We start from the raw sequence: 13417 nt of genomic DNA on the forward strand, positions 1-13417 counted from the left end.
CATCCACCTCGGAGGGTGCACTACTAAAAGAAATCCCATGTAACACGTGCATTTAAGGGGTATTTAAAAAACCCCTTACGTGTGAATTTTAAATGAATAAAATGACCCATTTTTCTTTATGGACTTATGTTTTTTTTTTAAAGTTGATTAACAAACCCCTTCTGTAAATGTTAAAAATTTTGCATTAAAAAACCCCTTCATTTGAACTCACATGATATACTTACATATCTTTAGGTGAATCCCCCGAGAGGCGCCCACTTATTGTCTAACCTTTTTGAGGCTAGTCTAAGCACACATTGGGTGGTTATCCACTCTTTCACACTTAGCTCGATCATACCTTGACTACATCATTAGGCATAATTATGAGGGATGTATAATGATTGGAACAAGTTATTAATTCTCACTTAGGCGTACAACACAAGTGTGAGGGTGAACAAGGATCTTTTAGGTGGTGTTGCCATCCTTTAGTGACTCTCTCTCTCTCTCTCTCTCCCTACCTCCCCCTCTCTCTCTCTCTCTCTCTCTCCCTCTCTCTCTCTCTCTCACACACACACACACTCTCACTAGGACACAAGTACTACCAACAAAAGGGTAACAAGATAGGGTAGAGAGTTAGAGCACACTCACAATCAACACTCACGAGAATGTCCCTTTATCATTAGGAAAATTCACTTATATACAAGAGAGTTATGCGCTTGGGCATCCACACCTAATAACTAATTGGGCACCCACCTTGGAGGGTGCACTACTAAGAAACCCCATGTATCATGTGCGTTCAAGGAGTATTTAAAACACCCCTTACCTGTGAATTTTTCATGAATAAAATGACCCATTTTCCTTTATGGACTTATGGTTTTTTTTCCAAAATCGATTAAAAAATGCCATTTATAAATGTATTTCTATAAATTTATCTTGAAATTTTGAATTAAGAAATCCCTTCATTTGAACTCACGTGATATACTTACTTATCTTTAGGTATATCCCCCGAGGTGCCCACTTATTGTCTAACCTTTTTGAGGCTAGTCTAAGCACACATTGGGTGGATATCCGCTCTTTCACTTAGCTCGATCATCCCTTGAGTACATCATTAAGCATAATTATGAGGCAAGTATAATGATTGGAACAAGTTATTAATTCTTGCTTAGGCATACAACACATGTAAGTGAGGGTGAACAAGAATCTTTTAGGTGGTGCTGCCATCCTTTAGTGACTCTACACTGCTTTTGCATGCTCTTAGCTCATATATTATAACCAATGCACACTTCCATAATCAGGATGTAAGCATGCTATACATGTAGGTATGTGCGTTATTGATGCATGTTGGTAGTCGTGTTAACCTTAAGTTAACAACACATTAAATTGTCAACACAAGGAGAGGAAGATGTTGGGCGATGACAAACATCAAGGTATACGAGTGGGCTGTTAAATTCTCTAAAAAAGAGGATTGACCATGCCTTGTCATTATCATGCAGCACCGTGGTTGAAAGGGTAATATAGAAACTCGAGCATGAGATCTTTATTATGGAGACTAGTAATTCTGCCATTAGAGGTGAAAGATATGAAGTCATTATTGCAAAACACATGAGATGAAGGTCTAGAGAGAGAGAAGGAGCTATTTTGTTAAAAAAAAATACATGGGTAGATAATAAACACTACTATTTCTTGAAGCACATGCCCAAGTAATAGGATTTTCCTAAACTCCTTAATATGGGTTGCTAGCTAAGGCTTCTTTTTTGTCTTGTCTATTGTTGCTAGAAGACTGTATATGGCTATAAGATTATTTAAGGAGTGTTTTCTTTTGGGATAGTCAATGCTTAAGCGGTTTAACAATGTTTAAAAAAATTAACATTTCAAAAATGAATATTTCAATATTTTTAGATTTGGTTTTGAATTGCATTTACTAGCTTAATGATATGTTTTGATTAGTATTTATTGTATGCTAAGAATTTGTTTTTACAAATTTTAGATTTGGTGTAGATATGTTGAGATTAATATTGAATGTTGTGTAAGTTTAGGATGAATACACTACATTTGTTGTTACTACGTCATTCTACTGCTATTTTACACATTGAAGGCCAAAAAAAAAAAAAAAACTCTACACTGTTCCATTTTACAAGGCAACTAGAAAAAAATGAACATTGCCGCGAAAGCCCAACTAGCAGAAACGGACATTGCCGAGATGAACATTGACAACTATTTTTTTTTAAAAAATGAACATCGCCACCCCCCCACTTCCAAGCCCAACCAAGTAGCAGAAATGCATTAACATTGCCGCCCAAGCCCAACTGCCAAAAATGCTGTGAAAAGCTTTGACATTATGACAACCAAACTGGCCCCCCCGCCTGCACGGTCACGGGCCCTCTAGCGCGCGCCGGACATGGCCCGTTAGTTCACAGTTTATAGGGCTGCTGAATCAGTGCTGATCCCTCCGTCTTCTTACCACCACCACCACCATTGCTGCTTTTCTCTCCCTGCATGTGGTATTTTTCGTAAGTAGCTCACAACAATGCTAATATGGGCGCCCTGATTCCTTCACTTCTAGGGAGAGACTTCTTCCTCTAGAAGTGAGCACGAAGTCCCAGCTCTAGAAGTGAAGAAACTAGGGCAGCCATATCAGTATGACATATACGCAATGCTATTTTTATTTAGATGAACACGCAGCTAGATCAGTTCAATGCCTCAAGCCTTGCATGCAGAGCACTCATGCTGAAGCGTAAATTAATTGAAGGCGACCATTCAGTTTGCATGTACTGAGCAGGTATAATTGTCAACTTATAGGGCTGCTGATCCCTCCGTCTTCTTACCACGTCCCCTACATGTGGTTTTTTTGTACAACAGTGCTATTGTGGGCGCCCTGATTCCTTCACTTCTAGAGGGAGACTTCTTCCTCTAGAAGTGAGCACGAAGTCCCAGCTCTAGAAGTGAAGGAACTAGGGCAGCCATATCAGTATGACAGAGCAATGCTAGACCTCAAGCCGTCTAACATGCAGAGCATGAGGAGAAGGCGACCATAATCTGATTGTCGCCTTACTTGTTGCCAGTTTTCAAGTACTTGCTTTAGTTTCTAAACTGATCAAAATTAAGGGAGGCTTTAGTATTAAATTTGATCAAAATTTAACTAATTTGATCATAATCGCATCGGTCACGCAGTTAACTAATTTGAAAGTTAGAGGTTTAAGATCTCTTAGATTTAGGTTTTGGGTGGTATCAATGATAAAATTATTGGCCAAAATAATTTAGTAGAAAACACCTTACCTCTAATTAGTAGAAAACACCTTACCGAGTGCAAAAAAAGGAAGACCTTATAAGAATATTGTCTGCGGGCCATACGTCAAACAATGTTTACACCTAATATAGGTCTTTCGTATGTCCATTATAATGCCAGGTCCATGTGTAAATTGTAATAATATTTAAAGAATACCCATTTGTATCAAATTACTTGGAACTAGAGAGAGAGAGAGAGAGAGAGAGAGTAGGTGTTTAAAACAACAATACAAGTAATTACAAGGACATTATATAATTTGCTTCATATAAAGAATTAATTGGTTGAACTACAACCAATATATAGTTGGGTGGATAGAAAGAACAATTATTAATTTTGTATTTTTTTAAATTTTAACAATTATATTTGGAGGACAACTTTCATCCATGTTTTGTATAATGATACAACCTTTGAAATATCAAGGATGGTACAAATGGAAAGAGTGATAGAAGAAATATCAAGGATGATACAAATGACAAGGTCATTATACAATTTGCTTCATGTGTATAAACGAATGACATTAACTGACATTCTTAAAGAAATATATAAATGGGTGGTAAAAATGATAATAATTAATTTGCATATTCTTTGTATGTTTTATAATTTTTTATACACACCTCTTTATGCATGTTTTACATAATAATACAATCTTTGAAATAAAGAGGTCATGTGTTACTTTTTAATGTATGTTCTCTACAAAGAGTGAACCCTCTCTCTCTCTCTCTCTCTCTCTATATATATATATATATATATATATATATATATACACACACACACACACACACACACACACACATTGATACAAATTTTGGAATAAAGATACACACACACACACATTGATACAACCTTTGGAATAAAGAGTCCTCACACTACTTTTTAATGCATATCCTCTACACTCATATATCTTTTGGAATAAAGAGCTCTCTCTCTCTCTCTCTCTCTCTCTCTCTCTCATCCTTGCCTCCTCCTATGCTCCCCCTCTCATATTACTATACTCTTATCCGTCCACCTCTCTCATTATCTCTGACGAGTTGCAGCCCATGTAAGTAGCATGGGTGTAAGTGCTAGAAGACCAAAGACCTACATGTACTCTCCAAAAATTGTTCTATGTGTGGTTAGCTTAAAAGATTAGTAAACTAATCTAGCTTTCAAACTACACCACTAGATCACATATTGTAAACTACAAGAAGAAATGAAACCCCTACTTTCATTCTCCCTTGCTCTCTTGTCCCCCCCCACCACCATAAATCCCCCTCAGCCCCTAACTTATAAGTTTAATCCCTCCCTTCAAATGACCCCCTCCCTTACACTCACCTGATAACATAAGATATGGCTTGTGATCCCCTGGGAGCTCTAGCAGCGTGACAATAATCAAACATGTCATCTCTAGAATCTTAGTTAAGATGAAGGTGTAGAGAGAAAGAATGAGCTCATTTGTTCAAAAAATTAACATGAGTAGATAATGAACACAACTTCTACCTAAAGGACATGCCCAAGATAGGAAAAGGAGAGAGAGAGAGAGAGAGAGAGAGAGAGAGAGGGGAGAATGGAGTACTACAAGAGTAGAAGCCTGTAGCGACCCTTACGGGGGTCGCTACAGAAGTCGTTCCAAAGGTCGCTTTTGAACATCGTTTAAACGACCTCTATAGCGACGTTTTTGCGATGCATAAACGACGCTATTTGGGTGGCATAAACCACGTTTTTAGGGTGGCTTATGCATCGCATTTGGGTGGCATAAATGACGTTTCGAGGGTGGCATAAACCACGTTGTTTGGTGGCATAAACGACCCTTTTTTGAGTGGCATAAACACCTAAGTTTGGGTGGCATAAGCGACCTTTTTTGAGTGGCATAAACGACCCTTTGAAGGTGGCATAAACGACCTTATTTTGGGTGGCATAAACGACCCTGTTTGGGTGGCATAAACGACCCTACGAAGGTGGCATAAATGACCCTATTTTGGGTGGCATAAACGACCTTGTTTGGGTGGCATAAACGACGTTACGAAGGTGGCATAAGCGACCCTATTTGTATTATTTTTTTTAGCCGTTGGGGTCGCTTAAAAGACCTTTGTTCTGAACGTTTTTTTTTAGCCGATGCGCATTCTCTCTCGCTCTCTCTCTCATACACATTATCTCCACTTGTGTCTCTTGCACACACATTCTCTCTCTCTTTCTCCCTCTCTCTCTCTCTCTCTCACACACACACACTTCACATAAACATTAGTCTCTCTCTCTCTCTCTCTTTCTCCCTCTCTCTCTCTCTCTCTCACACACACACTTCACATAAACATTGGTCTCTCTCTCTCTCTCTCTCATACACACTTGCCTCTTTATCACACACACATCGTACGTATACAAACATCATAAAAAATCTCTCTTTCTCTCTCTCTCTCTCTCTTACACACACACACATACGCACGCGCATTCGTGTACGACAAAAGACCCAAGAATCGACATACATCGACTTTTGAAAAAGCAATGGCCGACATCGATTACGGTAAGTATAAATTAATTTTTGCAATCAATTAACATTTAAATCTGTAGATTTGGGAGGTAGACACTTCAAGAAACTCTTGATAGATATAACACATGTGCATCATGGCCAAAAACACACATACATAAAGAAAATGTTAATGAAAGAGCGCCATCATTCTGAATGAGCGACTATATGTATCAAAAAATTATGTCTACAAACTCAGCACTAAATGGCTCTATCATTAATCGGAGTCATCGGAGGAAGAGTCCTCCTCTTGTACATTCTTGGGTGGTTGCGATGATAACCCTGCTGCTACCTGTCGAGCAACCTCGTCCATGTCGTTCTCACCATGTTGCTCCTGCAATTAAAAATGTCTATTGGCTATTTGAGTATAAAAAAAACCATATAACATATAACACATGCAGATCTTGATTGGCATAAAATAATATTTGATAGAATTACTTACAAAAGCATCGGGTGTCGGCATCTCCTTCTGTAGCACTCTGTAGCCGTAAATTGTGGCTCTCCGTATCTCGTCTGCAGATGGTGCTCGATCATAATCCTTTCTCTGTCATTTAAACATTGCATATATATAAGTAAGAAGTGAATTGAATGCATATGAGATCATAGATACATGGATACATATATATATATATGTATGTATATACAAATACCTATAGATAGTCGAACAAAAAATTTGTGCACTTACAAAGAGTGCTCGAAAGCCATTAGAGCCCATCCGGCCAAGCCGAGAGGTGTGCCCTGACTGGACACGAGCCTGTGCTGCCTCCTGCAAATTAAATGCGCTTTTATATGAATATATAATTAATGCTATTTGAGAAGTACCTATCATATGCATTGAGTGAATTAACTTTGTGTACCTTCTGTTGAGGCCATGTCACTCTCAAGCGAATCTCTTTCCTGAAGTGCCGCCAAGAATCTTTGCACATCGCAGGTGGGCGTGTATGCTCAGGGACGACCGCAAATTTCCTAAGCATTTAACAACAGTGTGTTATTACAAGGTTTCACAATTTACGATCAATAAACATATAGATGGATATATAAACACATATACATAGGTAGGTGGATAGATAAATAGATAAATGTAGCGGTCAGTATGCGCTATGGATGCTCAATTGGGTGCATTTGGAGAGCGTACTAGCTCTCCGAATGGACCAATTGCACATCCATAGTGCATACGAACCGGCTGACGGTTCGTATATGCTATGCTAACGCATTTGGGTGCATGTCAATTACACCTTGAAGAACTATTTTGTGCAAGGTTACTGTAAGCCTCTAATATGGACATAAGTACAGTAAGAAGGTATGATTACAAATTAACTAGTTTCTGCTGAGGGAAGAACATTATTCCTAACCTGGGGATAAGCAAATATGCATTGTGCGCTACCATAGCATTTACAAACACTTCTAGGATGATTTTGTATGTGTATTATTTTTGTTCAAGTTTTCTTTGATTTTTAATGATATTAATATGACATTAATATTTTATGAATGCAGATTCCGGATCATCCTCTGGGACACCGCCTCCTCCCACTCTTCCTGTGCGTCCATCTGTAGTTGCGAGAGGAGATGGTTCCTCTTCTTCCACATCATCTACGACACTAGGCGACTCACAAACATATTACGTTGAAAGAATCCCATGTTGGTGTGCAGCATGCCATGGCACTCATCGACGAATGCGACGCATATGTTTTGCCCATATGGAGCAGTATGGTCCATGTCCTGATATGCCACCACAAGAGGAACGGGAGCATCCCATGGTAAGTGATGTCATTTTAGAACTATGTATAAATTCATATCCAAGTTTACTCCGCACTATTAATCGTGTTCCATGTGTGTCTCACCCTTCATATAATCAACAATGATGCATTATTCAGCACGTACCAGTTCTACATCCTCGATTTCATGAGGATTGTGAAGACCATGGAATTGATCCTTCATTCCTTCCACGCACACGATATGGTCAAGCCGTTTTTCAGTTGCAAATGGAGGCATCATCAACTTCTTTGCCCCTCGGTGTCAGAGACATTGGGTGATCATCCATTGCCTGATCGTCTTCTATCTCTCATTCAAACGTACGATCGTAGACACTATGGAGGATGGTTGGGAGCAGCCCTTCCAGCAGACGGAGCGGTTTTCAGCTTTTGGGGTGCTCGATATGTGATTGCACCATCTACCATTCCCAATGGTGGACGAGGTCTCTTTATTGCACAGGATTTACGCGTGCCCGCAAACTCAGAGGTGACTCTTATGTCATTTTGTGGGCCCATTTATGGTTGGGGCGCATGGCATGCACTTGTTCGCTTTATCAGAAGTATGACAACATATGGGCTTTGTGCTAATGCGGCCTCACTCACCGAAAGAAACATTAGATATAATTGTGGATCGCGGCTTTATATTGATGGAAGACCCTATGCTCAAGGAAATATAGCAGGGCTAATCAATAGTAGTAGAGGGAGAAATGAGAGAACAAATTGTAACTTTATGGAGTGTGAGAATAGTCACGAGCCATGTTATATGATTAGAGATGTACCCATATATATAGTAGTGTGTGCTACAAGATCATTACAAGTTGGCGAGGAATTATTTGTAAATTATGGATGGCGTCGGCCATCACCAGCCCCTCTTTGAGAATGAAATTTGAGATAAAGTGTCGGCCTCTTAAATTATGTATCTTTCAAATAATGTATCCAGCTTTGTAGCCCAATCAGCATTTAATTTTGACAAATATTTGATGATATATTTCATTGTCTCGTCAGTAATACAACTAAGGGTATTTTAGTGTCTTGTCTAAGGTTATCTTGAGTATAGATTTTTGCTGCTAATATGCTTGAATTGTGTTGTAAAAAGGGTTTTAATGTTATGATTATATCACTTAATAATTCGATTGTTGTTACTTTAAATCATTTCTTCATGTAGACTATGTTTATACATGCAGTGTCCAGATGTTGAGGGTGTATCTAGCTCTCACCGAAGTCACCATATCTTGCCAGAGGAGTACATGAGGCTTTTACGTACACAAGATCCAAGTACATATCAACGACTTAGAGATGAGTACAATGCAAAATGCACAGAAAAAGCGACCAATGAGGGACATGTTGATGATGACATCAATGAGTTTATCGACGATTGGTTCCAAGCAAGTAGTGAAGAAGAAACTTGTCCGCATGAAAAATTTCTACGAGAAGAAGCTTCAAGGCCCATCTACGATGGTGCATCCATATCAAGATTGAGTGTGACCTTACTCATCTTGAATCTCCAAACACGCTACCAATGGAGTAATGCATCAGTTTCTGCATTACTATCGTAAGTTATATTTGTATTTTGTTTGCATAAAAATAATGGCTCTCAATCACTTTTGTGCTCATTAAATATTTACAATTGAGTGGTAGGCTTCTTTCGAACAAGATTCTACCATCAAACAATGTGATCCCAAAGTCGAGGGACGAGGCAAAGAAAATGATCGCATCCCTTGGACTCGAATACAACACAATTCATGCATGTGTCAATGATTGCATTTTGTATCGTGGAGAGTATGAAAATGCAACCACTTGTCCCAAATGTGGTATTGCTCGTTTCAAGGCAGGAACCTTGAATGTCCCTATGAAAGTTCTGCGACACTTTCCCTTGGCACCACGAGTTGAACACATCTTCCGCAGCCCCGAAATAGCCAAGCTTATGGATTGGAGTTCGAGAAATGCAAGTATAGACGGAGTCATGAGGATTCCAAGCGATAGCAAAGCATTTAAGCATATCGATGCTACATGGCCAGAGTTTCATTGGGAGCCTCGCCATATAAAATTTGGAGTTGGCTTGGATGGAATCAATCCCTTTTCCATGCGATCGAGCAAGTGGTCAACTTGGCCCGTTGCCCGATAGCATGCGAAGCTCCGAGGTGGCAGGTGGAGGTGCAGAAGGAGGCACACATGGTGAAGAGACTGGTGATGGTGATGGCTGACTACTACTACTGCACAAAAAACACATAACTTTTAAGATTCATTTTGGATGGTTTCATGAAAATTACACCTAGACATGGAGTAGATTAATGCATACCTCGAACGGCGGCGCCTCTGTGCCAAGGGAGTGCCCTTGGCCTGTGTCAAAACACTGGGGCCCGGCGTCTGCTGCACCTGCGTCTGCACCAAAAGCGTATGCACGGGTTGGGGTGTGCCGCTACCTCCGGGAATAGGATCCCTCGAAGAGCCCTCCCCAAAGGCTACTGGCCGTACTAGTGTCTAGAGGTGAGTGATGATTAACTCAAGCTGGGGTACAGTCATGGCAGCGTACTCAATCATATCCTCCTGGATGGACTCTCTGTCTACCGCCATTTGTCTCAAGATCCTCTTGATGACCATCAAGAGGGGAGCCTTTTCTTGCTCAGCCATAGCTATTTCAAGGAAAAAAAATTGTAGTCAACTCATGAGAAAGAGAGAGCCAATAGAGATCATGCGTAAAGGACAACACAGTTATGTGCTTGGGCAAGAACTAAGGAAGTGCTAAAAAAGCAAGCAAGTACACCACACATTTTTCTCGGAGGAAAAGTCATGAAACCAAGGTGCACATAGGCCAGCCAAAAGCTACTCTGCCCCCAGGTTATGCTCAAGTGATGCGTGGACTGCCCCTTTTATGTTCCCCTGCTACTCTCGCTTTTGTTTACAATATGCTCTAAAAATAACAAGCATGTATTCTAAAAAAAACGTAACTCTTTAGATCCCCAGCTGCCATGGTTGAGCCTGATGCTCATCATGTACATGATGTACATAGACTTCATGTTTACCATGTCCAAGAAGTACATGGTCTTCTTCCTCGCGCTCCAGCACTATAGCTGCTCTAGGTTCCAATTGTGCAAGATGCACCATGTGTACATGCTCTCTCTCAGTTCCATGTGTGCTGGCCCTTCATCCTGTATAAAAGATGTCACCAACTTGTATTAATCAAATTTAATACATACATTAAGGACAATTACCAGAAGAACCATGGATGGACACCAGAAGCTCCTAATGTGACATGTAAAGGTCTTCGACCGTAGTAATCACAACCTTAGTCTAACTAAACTGTACTTAATGATGTTTAAGAGATAGACAAATATGTGTCAATGCAATGCAGCTATATTATATGATGAATGCGGTTACAATGAGATCTAAATGGATCTATACTGCTGAATATGCTGCCTGTATGCTGAATATTCTGATATGATGAATGAACTGTTGTCCACTATCTTTCCCTTGTCTCCTGGGAAGGAAATGCTGAAGGGATGCTTTGGAACAGATGCTATGCTGACCTGATGATGAAACGCAGATGTGCTCCTGTTACCTGGGAAGGAAACGCTGAGGAGAATAGATGCGTTTGCTGAAGATGAAGTACTGAATGCTGATGATGATGCATTGCTGAATGTGCTGATGCGTTGGTTGGATATGCTGCTCCCAAAGCTTCCTGGAGGAGATGCGTTGGAGAACACCCTGCTGAATGCTGCTATCTGAGATGCGTTGAGATGCGCTGATGACAGATGATGATGATGTGCTGAACTGAATGCTAAGGTCTCTATATATATGGGTGAGGGGGGCTGGTCGGCCAGCCTGGCTGCAATCGGCCAGATGCAAAAGCCCACGACTGAATATATTATGCCAAAAATAGCATAAATGCTGGTCGGCTGAAGTAGCATCCTGTCGGCTGATGTAAACAAGCTGTCGGCTGCCTCCACAAGCCCTAAATGCTGGTCTATATGGCTAATGTGATGCTACCATGCTGAATCCAACTCATACCATGTGGTACATGCTGAAAACATTCATTTAAATGCTTGAATAATGCCTGATAAATCCTGATGATACTTATGATGCTAAAATGATGCCATGTCACTGTACACCTGAATGGTGTGCACGTGACATTCCCCGCTGCTAAACTGTTGCTGGGTGATATACCTGGCAACCTTCGACTCCTCTGTGATCCTTCTCCTCCGAACCACTGCCCCCTTCTGTCTTCTCCTACCCGGACTGAGGTCGTCTGCAGGAGTGAAATCCTTCGAGCCAAGACTCTATGTACTGCGGGAACTGAATGGCAAATGCTGCTAAACTGCCTGGAAATACCTGAGTCACCGCTGACCTGTCTCTGGAAACCTTTCATCTACCATCTCTGTCGTTCCTGAAGCTCTGAACCTCCTAAGGCAATGTTGGAGCAAACTTCCGTCTTCTGTGGAAGAGAAACCCCCTGCATCAAGTTGAAGCCCAAAACTTATGTCCTCCTTTGATGATGGATGTCATTCTTTCCCAGAGAGTTCATGGGCAACATGTATGCCTTGCAAATGCAAGATGGACTGCTAAGATGACTGCTAAGATATCTGATATCTGATAAATCCTGATGATACTTATGATGCTAAAATGATGCCATGTCACTGTACACCTGAATGGTGTGCACATGACACCTAAGCTATTTAGTGAGAGGTAGTCCTAAAGATATTGTAAGGCTCTGATATGAGCACAAGTACAGCGAGATGGTATGGCTACAAGTAGCTAGTGAAGGATAGATAAGTTTAATACCAGCCAGCTGTGGATTGCTATGGATTAACTCCTCGCAGCTTGCTGTGGATTAACTCTTCTACAATTTCCTAAGTATGGAAACCTAAAGGCCACTAGGGCAGCCCATGTCCCTAAGGCATATGATAGAGAGAGAGAGAGAGAGAGAGAGAGAGCATAAGGGCTGGGGGTGCGTGTTAGAGCTAGATCTAGCCTACAAAGGAAATCGCACACCAAAACTGGCTAAGGTCATTTATATCAGCAGAAAGGCATATGCCAAAAGTGAATCGCAGCTCTAAAAGTGAGGAGAAAGGCTCCTTTTGCTCAGCGCAAAAGGCAGGAGGCCAGCCAAGCTGAGAATCACCTTTAGACACCCCCCCGCCGGCTGGCCCCCCACCAGAGCCGTGCCCTCACGCCCCCCCGGCCGGCCCCCCGGGGAGCCGTGCCCGAACACCCCCCGGCCAGCCCCCCGGAGCCGTGCCCAAACACCCTCCCCGGCCGTTCCCCCGGAGCCGTGCCCGAACACCCCCCGGTCGGCCCCCCGGAGCCGTGCCCTCACGCCCCCCGGCCCCCGCGGTGCCGTGACCGAACACCCTCCCTCGGCCCTCGCGGTGCCCTGCCCTGAACACCCTCCCCCGGCCCCCACGGAGCCGTGCCGTGCCCTGAACACCCTCCCCCTGGCCCCCACGGAGCCGTGCCGTGCCGTCACCCCGGTGAGCCCGAACACCCTCCCCGGCCCCCGCGGTGCCGTGCCCGACCACCCTCCCCGGCCCCCGCGGTGCCGTGCCCGCCCGAACACCCCCCGGAGCCGTGCCCTCATGCCCCCCCTCGGCCGGCCCCCCCGGAGCCGTGCCCTCGCACCCCGGTAGCGTGCCCTCACGCCCCCCCCGACCGGCCCCCCCCGAGCCGTGCCCTCACGCCCCCGGCCCCCGCGGTGCCGTGCCCGAACACCCTCCCCGGCCCTCGCCGAAGCCATGCCCTCATGCCTCTGGCCCCCGCGGTGCCGTGCCCGAACACCCTCTCCGGCCACTGCGGTGCCGTGCTTTAAAGGCTGGTCGGCTGACTTGAATGCTGTCTGTTGCCTCCACAATCTATGGTACAAAAAGGTACATGTCTGCAGCCCTTGGCTGCCTTCTTAAAAAGGTGATA

At 42.8% G+C, this 13417-nt stretch overlaps 1 long non-coding RNA gene across 1 annotated transcript; it reads left to right on the top strand.

Moving 5' to 3' along the window:
- The first annotated feature begins 2515 nt into the window (after positions 1–2515).
- Positions 2516–8288, top strand: LOC147637799 (uncharacterized). Its single transcript, XR_015265996.1, has 3 exons — positions 2516–2758; positions 7257–7519; positions 7637–8288. It is a non-coding gene; the product is annotated as an uncharacterized LOC147637799 (long non-coding RNA).
- The last annotated feature ends 5129 nt before the right edge of the window (positions 8289–13417 follow it).

Source organism: Cibotium barometz, chromosome 6 (genome assembly GCF_041138505.1).
Source record: "Cibotium barometz isolate CiBa-2024 chromosome 6, ASM4113850v1, whole genome shotgun sequence".
In the NCBI taxonomy this organism is placed as follows: Eukaryota; Viridiplantae; Streptophyta; class Polypodiopsida; order Cyatheales; family Cibotiaceae; genus Cibotium; species Cibotium barometz.